This window comes from Arachis ipaensis, chromosome B6, assembly GCF_059453495.1.
Source record: "Arachis ipaensis isolate K30076 ecotype BB chromosome B6, ASM5945349v1, whole genome shotgun sequence".
Taxonomy (NCBI): Eukaryota; Viridiplantae; Streptophyta; class Magnoliopsida; order Fabales; family Fabaceae; genus Arachis; species Arachis ipaensis.
In genome coordinates this window covers 146642159-146655582 of record NC_142441.1, presented here as the reverse complement: position 1 = coordinate 146655582, position 13424 = coordinate 146642159, and the positions used below count along the sequence as shown (strand labels likewise).

The window sequence follows — 13424 nt, the reverse complement described above, 5'->3', positions numbered from 1 at the left end:
TTTTCTTTTTCTTTTAGCTGATTCTTAATTTTTCTAATATATGTAGCTTTCTGAATCAAGTGGATCAGATTAGGTAGTTTTCTTGATTTGGTATATTTTCGGAGACGCATTAGAAGAGCTATTTTATTATTATGTTTGCTATAATAATATTCACATGTTCTGTATGCTTGTGATTGTTTCGGTGTTTACATTTTCTTTCCAAGTCACTTGCTGTGGTTGGTCTTTGAGTTAAGGCTTTGTATGTGTGTGTGAGAATATGTGATAATGTTGAATGCTGTTGCATCTAATAGGAGTTCTTGGAGTACCCTCATCTTTGGTCCTTTATAATTTATTTATTATTTTATTCTAAAATGGTTTTTCCGGTTGGACCGATTGGACCAATGAACCAGTGACTAAAGCGGTTTAATGACTGATCCGGTTTTCAGAACCTTGATGATTAGTTCTCTGAAAATGTTCTGGTTTTGTTTTGATTTTAATATTAATTTTATATTGATTTACTCTGTGATTTTGATTTGGAAATTGGTTCTCTGGAAATGCTATTTTGATTTTAATATTGATTTGGTGTAGTGCTATTCTGATTTTGATTTGGTAATTGGTTATCTAAAAATGCTGTTCTGATTTTGTGTTGTTTTTAATATTGATTTTGGTCATTGCTTTGTTTTGGTCATTGATTTAAAATAGAAAAATATTACCACAATTATGAAGATTTGTATATGGTTGATTGGTTTGGTGGCTTCTACTCATGTGCTATTATTTTGAGTCTCCTTGAACAGTTCAATGCAAATAAGTTTGATTTTGTTGTTAATTTTTGGATGTCATAAATCAGAAAAGTGTTTTGGTTCACTAAGTATAGTGAATTTGTCTATTTGTGCCGGTAGATAGGTTGAAGGTGCTTTTGTTACGTGATAACTAGTGTCTTTGGTGGGTTTTGTTTGATTTATAGGTGCTAATGCTAGTGTGTAGTCATGGAAGTGATAGTAACATTAGTATTAGAGTTATGGTTATGAATTGCTTATATTTTTATTCTTTGTTGCTGTTGTAGTTTGTCTCTTTAAAACCAGAAAAAAGGGAATCAAATAGTGCGTCTCTCGGTAGCTGCCACTATCTTAGACATTGAGTTGCACTACGGTAAATCATTTAATATATTATTTTTTTAAATTTGTTTGAAGATTTAATTGTTAAGAATATTTAGTGATTGATTGATTGCTTAAGCTTCTTTGCATAATTTGTTAGATACAAATTGTTAGTTTTATGATTGGTTGAGATGTTCTCTTTTAAACATTTGTGGATGACTTCTAGAAATCCTTTAGAAGTAATAAGCTTTTGATTGGAAAAATCACTTATAGTTAGTCTAAAACATATGGCCGTGTTTTTTATTTTAGTTGACAAAGTAATGGACAAAAGGTGGACTAATTTACCAAAACATACTGAGAGTTACCAACATGGTGTTAATTCATTTTTGTATTTTGCCTTTTCTAAAGGGAGACCACAAGGACAAGAAATTCTTTGTCCCTGTTTGTGATTGAGCTATACAAATTATTCTTCGACTGAAAACTCATGAAACCAAACTAATCATCTTTGTTCCTTCATAATAAAATTAAAAGTAAATAATCATTTTGACACCCAAAAGATTCAAATTTTAACAAAAACTATTTTCAAAAAATAATAACACCAAAATGACCCTCACATTCGGTTATAAAATTACTAAATTACCCTTTCACTATATCTCTCTTTCCATTTTCATAATTACCCACCAACATTCTCCCATCCTAAGTCCTAACCCATTCCACCCCACTACTGCGACCCCTCTATTGTCGTTTAGACCCATTACCACAACCCCTTATTACTACCTCAGTCTCATTTTTTTTGGATGCTTTCTCCCTTTGTTTATGACTCGTTCTCTAACAATCTCTCTTGCTTTCTGTCTCTATCTCCTTGGATCATTATTTTCTTTCTTGTTAAAAGAAGTTAGTGAACAAATACAAAAAAAAAGGACTTATTAGCCAAATGAAATAAAAAAAGAGAAGAAATTAAATATCAACAATCCATACTTGCTCCACAAATTCTCATCTCACAATCCTTCAACAAAATTATTTGAATCAATTACCGTATAATAATAACAAAAATCATATATAAATTATTTTTCTACATTGACAATCCATTAAAAATTATTAAAAATAAAATTTTCACTTTAAATTTTGAAGCCACAAGTCATGAGTTATATAACCATTTGACACAAGAAATTAAACATCTTACCATCTTAACTGATTATATTTCTCATTATAAAAAAAATGGAAAAACCCGAAAACCCATACTTTTGAAAATCAGACCCAGGAACCTCTCGAACCGGAACTCGAAAACCCTAGTCATGTCACTCCCACAACACGGCTCTCCCTCTCAAATCTCAATTGAATTTGAACCTCACTCACGGCCACCGCACGGTCGCTGCCACTTCTTCGCGCCTCTCGCGGGCGCCTCTGTGTTGTCTGTGTGCCGCCAGTCTGTGCTCGTCTTCAGTCAGTCTGTCACTCTCACAGAAGCACGTACCCACACAGCCACACAGGCAGCGGCCTCTCTAGCCTACCAAGCCCATCCCACCCCCAAATGAACGTAACCTAGCCTACCCTAACCCCATTTACCCCCAAGCCCCACCCCCAAACGAAGAACGAAACCTAGCCGCTCTCTCCCTAGGTCTCAAAGCCTCGCTCTCTGCACCTCCCAGCGCCGGTGAGGGACCGTTCCTCCCACCACGTTGCAGCGCCGCCGACCTTCCTCGCAGCGCCACCCTTCCACTGCTTCCAGGACCTCCTTGTGGACAGAGCAGCTCCGCACACACCCAGCCACAGTCAGCGCCCAGCAGCCCAGGACCTCCCTCACAAGTCGCACCCAGCAGTAGCACAGAGCACCCGCCACCCAGCACCATCCTCGCAAGTCGCACCCAGCACCACCCACTCACCCAGCGGACACAGAGCACCGTTTCAAGTCTATGGAGCCCGAGCCACCGAGTCAGGTATGTAACTTGACTGAAATTGCTGTTCTGTTTGTTGTTCATTACTTCATCTCCAATTACTTCAACTGCTTCTGGTTTGTTTTATTCCGTTGAATTACTGAAACTGTCTCTGTTGTGTTTTGTTTTGCTGTTCTGTTGAAACAGGATATTGTTGAATGATTTAGTATATGTTACGAGAAACAGGATATTGTTGAATTAGTTTTGTTGAATTAAGTTATTGTTGGTATTGTTGCTGGTTGTTTAATGATTTGGTAAATTGCTTGATTTTGTAAACAGGATCTTGATTTTGTAAATTGCTTGATTTTGTAATCAGGATCTTGATTTTGTAAATTGGTGTTAAATTTATTTTGTTTTTCAATGTATTCGTTTATGCAGTTTGATGTCAGTTGAAGCTTATACAATTTGCTGCTCTTAGGCTCTTCTCGAAGCCTTTTACACTTCTCAGTTCCCACCAGCCACCAGCACCGAAGACTTCTTCCTAGTTCCCAGCGAGCACCGACCCAGCAGCCAGCAGCGTTCTTCCCAGCAGCCGCGCCTAGCCACGCCAGCGAGCATCGACCCAGGAACATAACTATAAGTCAGCTTGGGGAGAAATCCATTTTTGTAAGTTGGCCAATACACATTGTCGAAAAATCTGATCCTCTCGGTAAGGCTTCAAAACAAAACTGGATTCAGTGTCCATCTTAGTGTTAAGCCGGTTACAGTGTTCTTAAATTGAAATAATTTTAGTTAAAAAAAACAATCATAAAAAAAAAAAAAATCATAAAAGGCAAAAAATTATACCAGTTTCTATATCTTTGAAAGAGGAAATCAAGTTGATGATAGCATAACTTCTCAACTTCAACATTGTCAGGCTTGTCTGTAAATGAACAGTTAATGACTTGTGAAATTATTGGTCTCAAATTCTGGACATTATGCATTTGTTTTTCATTAATATTAGTGGCATTCTGGCTTTCCATATTCGTCAAAATATCACGAAACTGCCTAAAGCGGGATAATTCAACTTTAATGGAATCGATATTCAAATTACCATGGTATTCTCCTCCATGAACATCTTTTTCAAAACCGCCAAAACACGTTTGAAATCAGTATAAATTCCTCCCTTATGTACAACCATGTTGCTGGTTGTTTCTGGAATTTCTCTTCCAATCAAATACTTAAGCTCTGTTTATAATAGTCCGTGATTGCCTTTCTTTCGGAGAGATGCAGACAATGCCTTCTAAGACAATTTTTATAGTTGGTATTGTAGAAAATTTATCTTTGATACCATCTTTTAACAGTATCAAAGTCAGCATTTTTACCAAATCCATGAACCACTGCTTTTTGTGGAAGGAAAAAGGGAGTGGTTCATGAATTTGGTGAAAATGCTGACTTTGATACCGTTAAAAGATGGTATCAAAGACAAATTTTCTGCAATATCAACTATGAAAATTGCCTCCGAATGCATTTTTTGCATCTCTTCAAAGGAAAGGCAATCACGGGCTATTATAAACAGAGCTTTAAGTATTTGGATGGAAGAGAAATTCCAGAAGCAAACAGCAACAGATTGGTGGTTGTACATAAGGGTGGAATTTATACTGATCTTCAAACATGTTTTGGCGGTTTTGAAAAAGATGTTCATGGAGGGGAATACCATGGTAATTTAAATATCGATTTCATTAAAGTTGAATTATCCCGCTTTAGGCAGTTTCGTGGTATTTTGACGATATAGAAAGACAGAATGCCACTAATATTAATGAAAAACAAATGCATGATGTCCAGACTCTGAGACCAATAATTTCACAAGTCATTAATTGTCCATTTATTGACAAGCCTGACAATGTTGAAGTTGAGAAGCTATGCTATCATCAACTTGATTTTCTCTTTTAAAGATATAGAAACCGGTATAATTTTTTTTTGCCTTCTATGATTTTTTTTATGATTGTTTTTTTTTAACAGAAATTATTTCAATTTAGGAACCATGTAACCGGCTTAACACTAAGATGAACGCTGAATTCAGTTTTGTTTTGGAGCCTCACCAAGAGAATCAGAATTTTGAACAATGTGTATTAGCTGGTTTATAGAAATGGATTTCTTTCCAAGCTGACTTATAATTATATTGTCTCTGCATTTGGACAATGGGTATTTAAAGAAAATATACATCCAGCGATGTCTACGGTCTACAATCATGCAAAAGACAAATATCCTGACGAGTTTATAAAAACTGCATGCAACATTTAGATTTCCTGGAAATCCAAAATGAAAAGGTAATTAAAATTTTATGTTATTTGATTTTTTTATTATATATTAATTAATTAATTAATTATATATATATATATATATATATTTGCAGCCAAACTCACTTCTGAAGATTCAAGAGCTATTTGTACAGCATTACGAAATCATGTCACCATCCATAGAGCTCACGAATACAATTTGTGGGACAGCACATAGTATCAATGATTCATAGTAAGTGCTAATTAATTTATAATTTTTTCCTTATTATTTTAAACTTATTTTATTTTCGTTTTTTTTAGTAATACTCCTTTATTTAACTTATATGTGGAAGGATTAGACATTTAAAACATTTAAAAAAGGTTAGTTTATATTTATCTCTATCTATCTATGTTTGATCTAGAGTTTCATTGATCTGATGTTACCTTTTGATCTTTCATAAGGGTTGATCTTCTCATAGCAAACTATTGTTAGAGAGCATTGGTAGTGGAACAGTTCTCTGAATTGGCAGGAACCTGAGCAAGAGGTTGTTCCTTATTTTTTTAATGGGACGTTACTTTACTGTACTTTACAGTGCAGTTATTGAATTCAGTTTATAAGTTTAGTACTGATAAATTTTGTTCCACTATACAATATCAGCTGTATCACCTGCTTTATTTAGTGATGTATTCAAGAGAATTGAATTCAGTTTATAAGGAATTGCAGAATTTCCCTTGACAAATCAAAAAGTTACAAAGTAGGTAGAAGTTAGAATGTCTTATCATTCTTCAACTATGACGATAAATTTAGCATACCCAAACAGTGTAAATCTATTCCATATTAAATTCCTCCAGACATGTTAAATTGGTATCTTGAGGGCCTTGGCTTTTTATAACAAGAAAGGAATCCTAAAAACCTAAACAAGATTTTAGTCTCTGGTTCACATCAAGGTAACTAGAGGGTTCATCAAACATATATATCTCTGCATTTTGGATGGCAACAACTGCAATGGCAAACCTTTAGAGCTCTCCACCAGGAAGATCACCAACATTACTATCTATAACTTGGTTAAGCTCTAGATCAGCACAAAGCTCTGCCTTCTTATCTCTCTCATCTTTCTGATCAAGCACCTGCCCCACATTTCCTTGCACTGCTTTTGGAATGTGGTCAACATACTGAGGCTTGATGATAGCCTATATATAATTCAAGATCAATCAAAATAAGCACAATTACTAAGATGTATACACATTTTTTTCTTACAAAAAGTATGATACCTTTTTAATAAATTCAAGCAACAGCTTATAGTTGAATAGTGAGTGCTCAAAAATTTGTCATCACATCAAAACCGACATTACCAGGTACAAAATTAAAAACAGTTTTATTGAACACTAAGACAAAGAATCCTACAGCAATCTACAATGCCTTCAAACTTGCATTAACATATTCAAAATCTTTGTAATCTGTATTACCTACTTTGAAGATATGGGTAGTGGTAATGTAAAATGGGTGCTCAACTAACATTTCTTGTGTGACAATGTTAATATAGTATATTTGTGAAAATAAGGCATTTTAATGTACCAATGTTTGATGCAGTTGCCTACAAACTAATTCTGTGACTTGATACTTATTTACAGAAACAAACTGGCTTAACATATTTTCAGGTACATTAACTTAACAACAATGATATGCTGTAAATCACTTGTAAGGGAAACAAAATAATAAGTAACAAACTTCCCTGAACCTATTTGCAAAATCATTGCATTGCTTCTCTTTTGAAACAGTTTTACAAACTAGCTTAATAGACACTAAGCTTCTATCATGAGTTTTGTTGAAAATCTTTGTGCTCATGGAGGCTGGCAATACATCATGTCTATTTTTGGTATTATCTTTGGGACTAGACGAAGTATCCTACAAATAATTGAATATAGTTGTTATTCCATTGAAAATGTAATAAATTATGAATGAATGAATGATGATGAATTGAAGTGTGATTAGCACTTACTCCTTGGTCTCCTTTGTGACACAAATTTAAATGAGGATGAATTAGAGGATTATCTCGATCATGAAAATTGTGGAGAAAGGGATGGTTAGGAAGCATTGCTGCCGAAGGTCTATCAGCAGGGTCCCTTCTGAAACATTGCTGCAGGAAATCCATTCCCACTGTTGATAAACTCTCTGGTATTGGTGGTGTGCTCTGTAGTACCTTGAACATTGCTGATGGCTACTCATCAAATACAAAAATCCAAAAACTATATGTTATTAGATGAATACTAATATGAAAATTGGATAAAGTACTATTTTGGTTCCAATATTTGGGTCGAATTCTGATTTGATTTATAACGTTTCAAACATTTTATTTTATTTCAAAAAGTTTTAAAGAGGTTCATTGTGGTGCTATCATTAAATTTGATACTAATAGTGAACGGAATAAGTGATGTGGACGTTAATAACATTACTGGTTAAGTTATATCTTTTTTCATGTGTTAGAAAAACATAACTAAAACTTTCTTGTAATACTTCTCTTCAATTTCCTTTTTGTACAAAACACCAAATTCTGATTTTACTGACAATCACTTGCATACTGAAGTCAAATGCTACTGGCTCTTCAATATGCAAATTGTTTGTGTCAAATTCAATGGTGGGACAACATTGAACTCACTTAAACGCTTTTTTTGGGATTGAAATAAGACGTTTGAAAGTTTTTAGAATTGAAATAGAATGTTTGAAACGTTAGAGACCAAATTAGGATTCAGCTCAAACGTTAGAGACCAAAATAATACTTGATCTTATAAAAATGTATTTGATAGTTAAGACGTACACATATTTATGTTAAGTAACTTATCCACGATTTCAGTTATCATCTTCACGTAAATAATTATTGCGTTATATATAGTAAGGTAGTTTGGTTACCCTTTCAAGGTCACTCCAAGGAGGCTTTCCTTGACAACATTTCAATGATGGTGCAGCCTAAGCTCCATACATCAGGATTTGATTCATTCTTAATGGCAGCTTTCATCACCTTCAATTAATTCAAAAGGGGGTATTTATTGTATTTATTATTAATCTAAATCACTATATTATATAGTTGATGATGATGAGAGTAATGAATGAAATACCTCAGGAGCCATCCAATAAGGACTTCCCTTCAAAGAAAGTTCATATGAATTCCCTGAAAGCTGCAAATAGCACATTACATTATTGTTCTTCAGATATCATGACCACCACAATCACAACTAAAAACCAAAAAAGAAGTTACAATGTATATAAAGAAACTCACAATTTTGGCCATCCCAAAATCTGCAAGCTTGACAATGCCAGATTCATTAACAAGCAAGTTTGCACCTTTGATATCCCTAAAGAACAAGTCAACAAGTTCCAATTTAGACTTTATTATAAAAATAAAAAATAAAAAAATAAAATCAATTTTACTTTATAGGAAGATTCAGCTTATAAATCACTTGTCAATTACATCAAAATAATCTATCAAAATTTTAAAACAAGAAATTTGTCTTGTACTATTTATCAGAATTGATACACATGTAGGAGAGTATTAATTATCCGAATAACTAAATTGTTCGATGTAAAATTTCTTGAAAATCAAAATGACATTTTACTCATTAAACACATCACATTGATTTCATTCAACACAACACAAACAAAAATTGTTTTGAACAAAGAATGTCATGACCTGTGGATAGTCTTGGTGCTATGTAAGTAGGCCAATCCAGATAGAATGTTTCTTGTGAAATTTCGAACTACAGATTCTGTCATAACTCCACAATGCTCCCTAATAAATTTATTAACTGATCCTGGATGAACATACTAAATATATATGTACAAATGATCACAAATTCACAAAATATTAATTATCCTTAATATTAATTATCCTGGATGTGTGGTGTTACCACAAGCTTGGAACAAATAAAGAAAAAATTAATGAAGTCACTCACTATTTCACTTCCATAATACTGCACTATATTTGGGTGGTGTAGTTGATGAAGGATTTTGATTTCCTGAGACAAAGATGGAATAAGCTAAAACATGTCAAAAAATTAACTACACTATTTGAAGCTGTTTTTATGAATATTTATGGCATAGTTCATATCTCCTGTAATGTCAATTGCCATAGTCAGGGCCCAAATAGATAGTGCTATGTGGAGTTGATTCTCTGATATATTTTTAAGTATAACGGTACGAGTTTAATTTTGATGCATAGAAAGCTTTGCACGGTCACACAATTTATAGATTACACAAGGACAGCGAATGTCATATAACTTAAATATTAAGCAGTAGTGTGTAGAGAGGTTAATGTAATTTACCTGTTCTAGTTGCTTTATGCACTCAGCAGATGTAGGATCATCAGGAATTATATCCACTTTCTTCATTGCACAAGAAGCTCCAGTTTCTCTATAAAATCGTACACATTAATAGCTATAAAATCAAGCATATTAGTGGATTGTATGAAGATGAAGAATGAGCAGAGAATTGTATACAGGTTGGTTGCATGATAAACACTTCCAAAGGTGCTGCGACCAATTAGCTTCCCCTTCTGCCATTGGCCTTTCATTGATGATGAAACTCTAGGAGGAAGTGGCAAGGGATGTGCATCAACATGGTTATTTTTGGGATTAGAAGAATAAGCAGTACTTAAGCTAGCAGGGCAAAAATGAACATTATTTTTGTTATTATTAGCTTGTGGTAGGTGGTGGTGATGATGATGATGATCCAAATTCAAATCATTGTCATTGAATTGTTGAAGGAAATTATTGATGGTGTGATGATCAAAGAAATGTTGTGCATTGTTGTTTGATCCATGTGGACTAGTGACTGGACTAGAGAAGACACTTGATGAAGCACTCTTGGCAGCAACATGCATGCTCAGACCAGAAATACTCACACAATCATCATCATCATTTTCATCATAATGACACAATGATGCGGCAATTTTGCATGAACTATTCCCTGCATTAACATCAATCGTTAAGGAGAGAAATACAACTTCCAAAAAGAAGATCAAACCATTAACATTTAAGTAAAAGAGGATGAATCCCTTCCACTCATACACCATAATTAACTAATCAATATGAGACTAAATGGAGTCACCAATATTTGATTCAAGAGGCACAAAAAAGCAGAGAATGGATAAGAAATTAACCTGCCAAGAAACTTTTAGCTGGAATGTGCACTCTCAGATTATTTTTTGCTTTTTTACTGGTTTTTGAGTGACCAATTATGGGGAAGCCAACAGGGAAAAAGAAAGATCATGAAAGTCCCAAGGAAAAAGAAGCTAAGGTTCCTGCTACTAATAAGACTATGGACCGTAGCGCCTCAAAGGTCCTTGATGAAGACACTGCCATGTTCATCAACATGGCACAAGAGCTCAAGGAAGAAGGCAACAGGCTATATCAGAAGAAGGATCATGAAGCTGCCATGTTGAAGTTTGAGAAGGCTTTGAAGCTCCTACCGAAGAATCACATTGATGCTGCACACCTTCACACAAGTATGGCCGTCTGTTACATGCAAATGGGACTAGGGGAGTACCCTCATGCCATCAACGAATGCAATATGGCGTTAGAAGTCTCGCCTAGATATAGCAGGGCTCTGTTGAAGAGGGCAAAGTGCTATGCAGCGTTGAATCGGTTGGATTTGGCAATGAGGGATGTTAGGATTGTTTTGAATTGGGAGCCTAATAACCTTACAGCATTGGAGATCCAGGATAGTCTGAGAATTACAATGGAAGAAAAGGGTATCACTATAGATGAGACTGAGATTGCTTTGGCTACAATCGCAGAGCCTCTAGGTGCCCGGTTGCGAAAAGTGGTGAGGGAGAAGCTAAAGAAGAAGAAAGGTCATCACCAGAAAAGTGACGAGAAGATGGAGGAGGATAAGGAGGTTGTGCACAAGGAGGTGGTGCAAAAGGATCATGTGCAGGAGAATGTGAAGAGTCATGTTAAGGATAAGGATAAGGAAGTGGTCAAGAACACAATCGAGAAAGACAATTTGGAAGCAAGACCTGTTAAGCGGCGAGAAAAGCCGGTTACAAGGACAGTGAAGTTCATATTTGGAGAGGATATAAGATGGGCGCAGCTGCCGGTGAATTGTAGTTTGAGGATGATAAGGGATACAATAAAGGATCGGTTTCCACAATTGAAGGGTGTTCTTGTGAAGTATAAGGATGGAGAAGGTGATTTTGTTACAATAACCAATGTTGCTGATTTAAGGCTAGCTGAAAGTTCCGGTAATGTGCTGGGATCAATTCGACTTTATATTACAGAAGTGGATCCTTCACAGGAACCATCTTATGATGATAAAACCATGGTGAGTGGGGTGCCAACTTATGTTAGCAAATCAGGTGAGGATATAGAGAATGTAGCTAGGCAAAGAGCCGAACCGGTAGCAAACCGGGTGATTACTGTGGAGGACTGGCTTGTCCAGTTTGCAAGGCTGTTCAAGAACCATGTTGGGTTTGACTCTGATGCATATCTAGATATTCACGAGGTTGGAATGAAGCTATATTCCGAAGCAATGGAGGATACTGCATCGGATGATGATGCTCAAGAACTGTTTGAAATTGCAGCAGATAAATTTCAAGAAATGGCAGCTTTGGCATTGTTTAATTGGGGGAATGTTCACATGTCTAGGGCGAGGAAGCGTGTATCCTCTGCAGAGGATGGATCAAGAGAGTCTTTGGAGAGTATCAAGTCTGCATATGACTGGGCTCAAAATGAGTACACAAAAGCAGAAACGAGATACGAAGAGGCTGTGAGAATCAAACCCGACTTCTATGAAGGACTTCTTGCACTCGGGTATCAGCAGTTTGAGCAAGCAAAGCTTCATTGGTGTTATTCGGTGGCAACCAATAAGGACCTGGACATTGGTGCTTCTGAAGAGGTTTTGCAGTACTATAACAAGGCAGAGGATAGCATGGAGAAAGGCATGTTGATGTGGGAAGAGATTGAGGAGCAGCGTTTGAATGGATTATCCAAATTCAACAAACATAAAGAACAGTTAGAGAAAATGGATTTGCATAATCTTTTCCGGGATGTTTCTCCGGAGGAAGCCGAAGAGCAGGCTTCAAAGATGAGGTTACAGGTATATCTTTTATGGGGAACGTTGTTGTATGAGCGCTCTGTTGTGGAATATAAGCTAGGCCTACCCACATGGGAGGAATGCTTGGAGGTTGCTGTTGAAAAGTTTGAACTAGCTGGAGCTTCTTCGACCGACATAGGTGTCATGATAAAGAATCATAGTTCTAATACATCAGCACTTGGAGGTATGTAATTCAAAAATATGATTCATCATGTTTACATCTCACATCCATTTTGAGTCTCAATTATTTCAGGGCACTAAGAACACATTTTTAAATTTTAATAATCACAGGGTTCAAAATTGACGAGATAGTGCAGCATGGAATGAGATGTATGATGGGTGGCAATTTGATGTTCCATCATTTCAACTTGAACCATTGTTTCGTCGGCGTGTTCCAAAACTACATGACATGGAGCAATTTTGAGTGTTCTTACTTAGAGTTTGTTGTTGTTTAGAAGCATATATATTATATAATGCTTCTGTTTTGTCTATTACATATTTTTTAAGGCTTCCTCCTCCTCTAAGACAGGTAAGTAAGACTGTGCTTATACTCCAGTTTCTTTGCATGATGCTTCTGCTTTCGTTAGTAATTAAATGCTAGATTTGCATTTTACTTTTGCTAGGAAAATTAAGTGTTTTTTGTCTTGCAAAGTTGAAATGATAATTTTCCCATTCATAACTTGAGAGATGTTTTTACAAGTATTCTTGTGGTGGAAATGATAGTAACAAAGCTTTGGAGACGCATGTATGGAAACATGGGGTGCATGTGATTGACCTTAGAATAACTATTACTGACTGGATAATTGTGATTAGTTGACAAATGCTTAGGTTCATGTTTCCTTGTATTATAATTTGATGCTGCTGTCTTTAGTACTACCTGAGATTTCTTTGAAGAAGCAATATGAGTTACTGATAAGACTCCAGTTAGGTTAGGTCAGCTAAGACATGCTTAGTATTATTTATGGGAGAAGGATCATCATATTTCAAATTTGAATTGTTTTTATGTGGAGATTGTGTGAGAAATAGGCTTTGGTAAGATGTTAGGAAGTATTCCGCAACTAACTGAAAAGCTTCTTATGGGGAAGAATAGTATTATTTCTCCAACTGAAAACATTTTGAGGAATTTCATGGC

The 13424-nt window shown here is 35.5% G+C and overlaps 1 long non-coding RNA gene, 1 other non-coding gene and 1 pseudogene across 3 annotated transcripts; 2 read left to right on the top strand and 1 right to left on the bottom strand.

Annotated features, from left to right (window-relative positions):
• The first annotated feature begins 2285 nt into the window (after positions 1 to 2285).
• Positions 2286 to 5971, top strand: LOC107605393 (uncharacterized). Its single transcript, XR_015886033.1, has 4 exons — positions 2286 to 3010; positions 3386 to 5256; positions 5343 to 5458; positions 5668 to 5971. It is a non-coding gene; the product is annotated as an uncharacterized LOC107605393 (long non-coding RNA).
• Positions 5972 to 5991: 20 nt separating this feature from the next.
• Positions 5992 to 10495, bottom strand: LOC107605394 (mitogen-activated protein kinase kinase kinase 5-like; annotated as a pseudogene). The gene is made up of 10 exons (XR_015886032.1): positions 10359 to 10495; positions 9697 to 10165; positions 9523 to 9610; positions 9150 to 9216; positions 8892 to 9051; positions 8481 to 8556; positions 8320 to 8379; positions 8114 to 8222; positions 7206 to 7424; positions 5992 to 7111 (listed from the first exon to the last, which is right to left on the bottom strand). The product of XR_015886032.1 is annotated as a mitogen-activated protein kinase kinase kinase 5-like (transcript).
• Positions 10411 to 12716, top strand: LOC107605382 (protein PHOX1). The gene is made up of 2 exons (XR_015886031.1): positions 10411 to 12476; positions 12584 to 12716. It is a non-coding gene; the product is annotated as a protein PHOX1 (transcript).
• Positions 12717 to 13424: the final 708 nt, after the last annotated feature.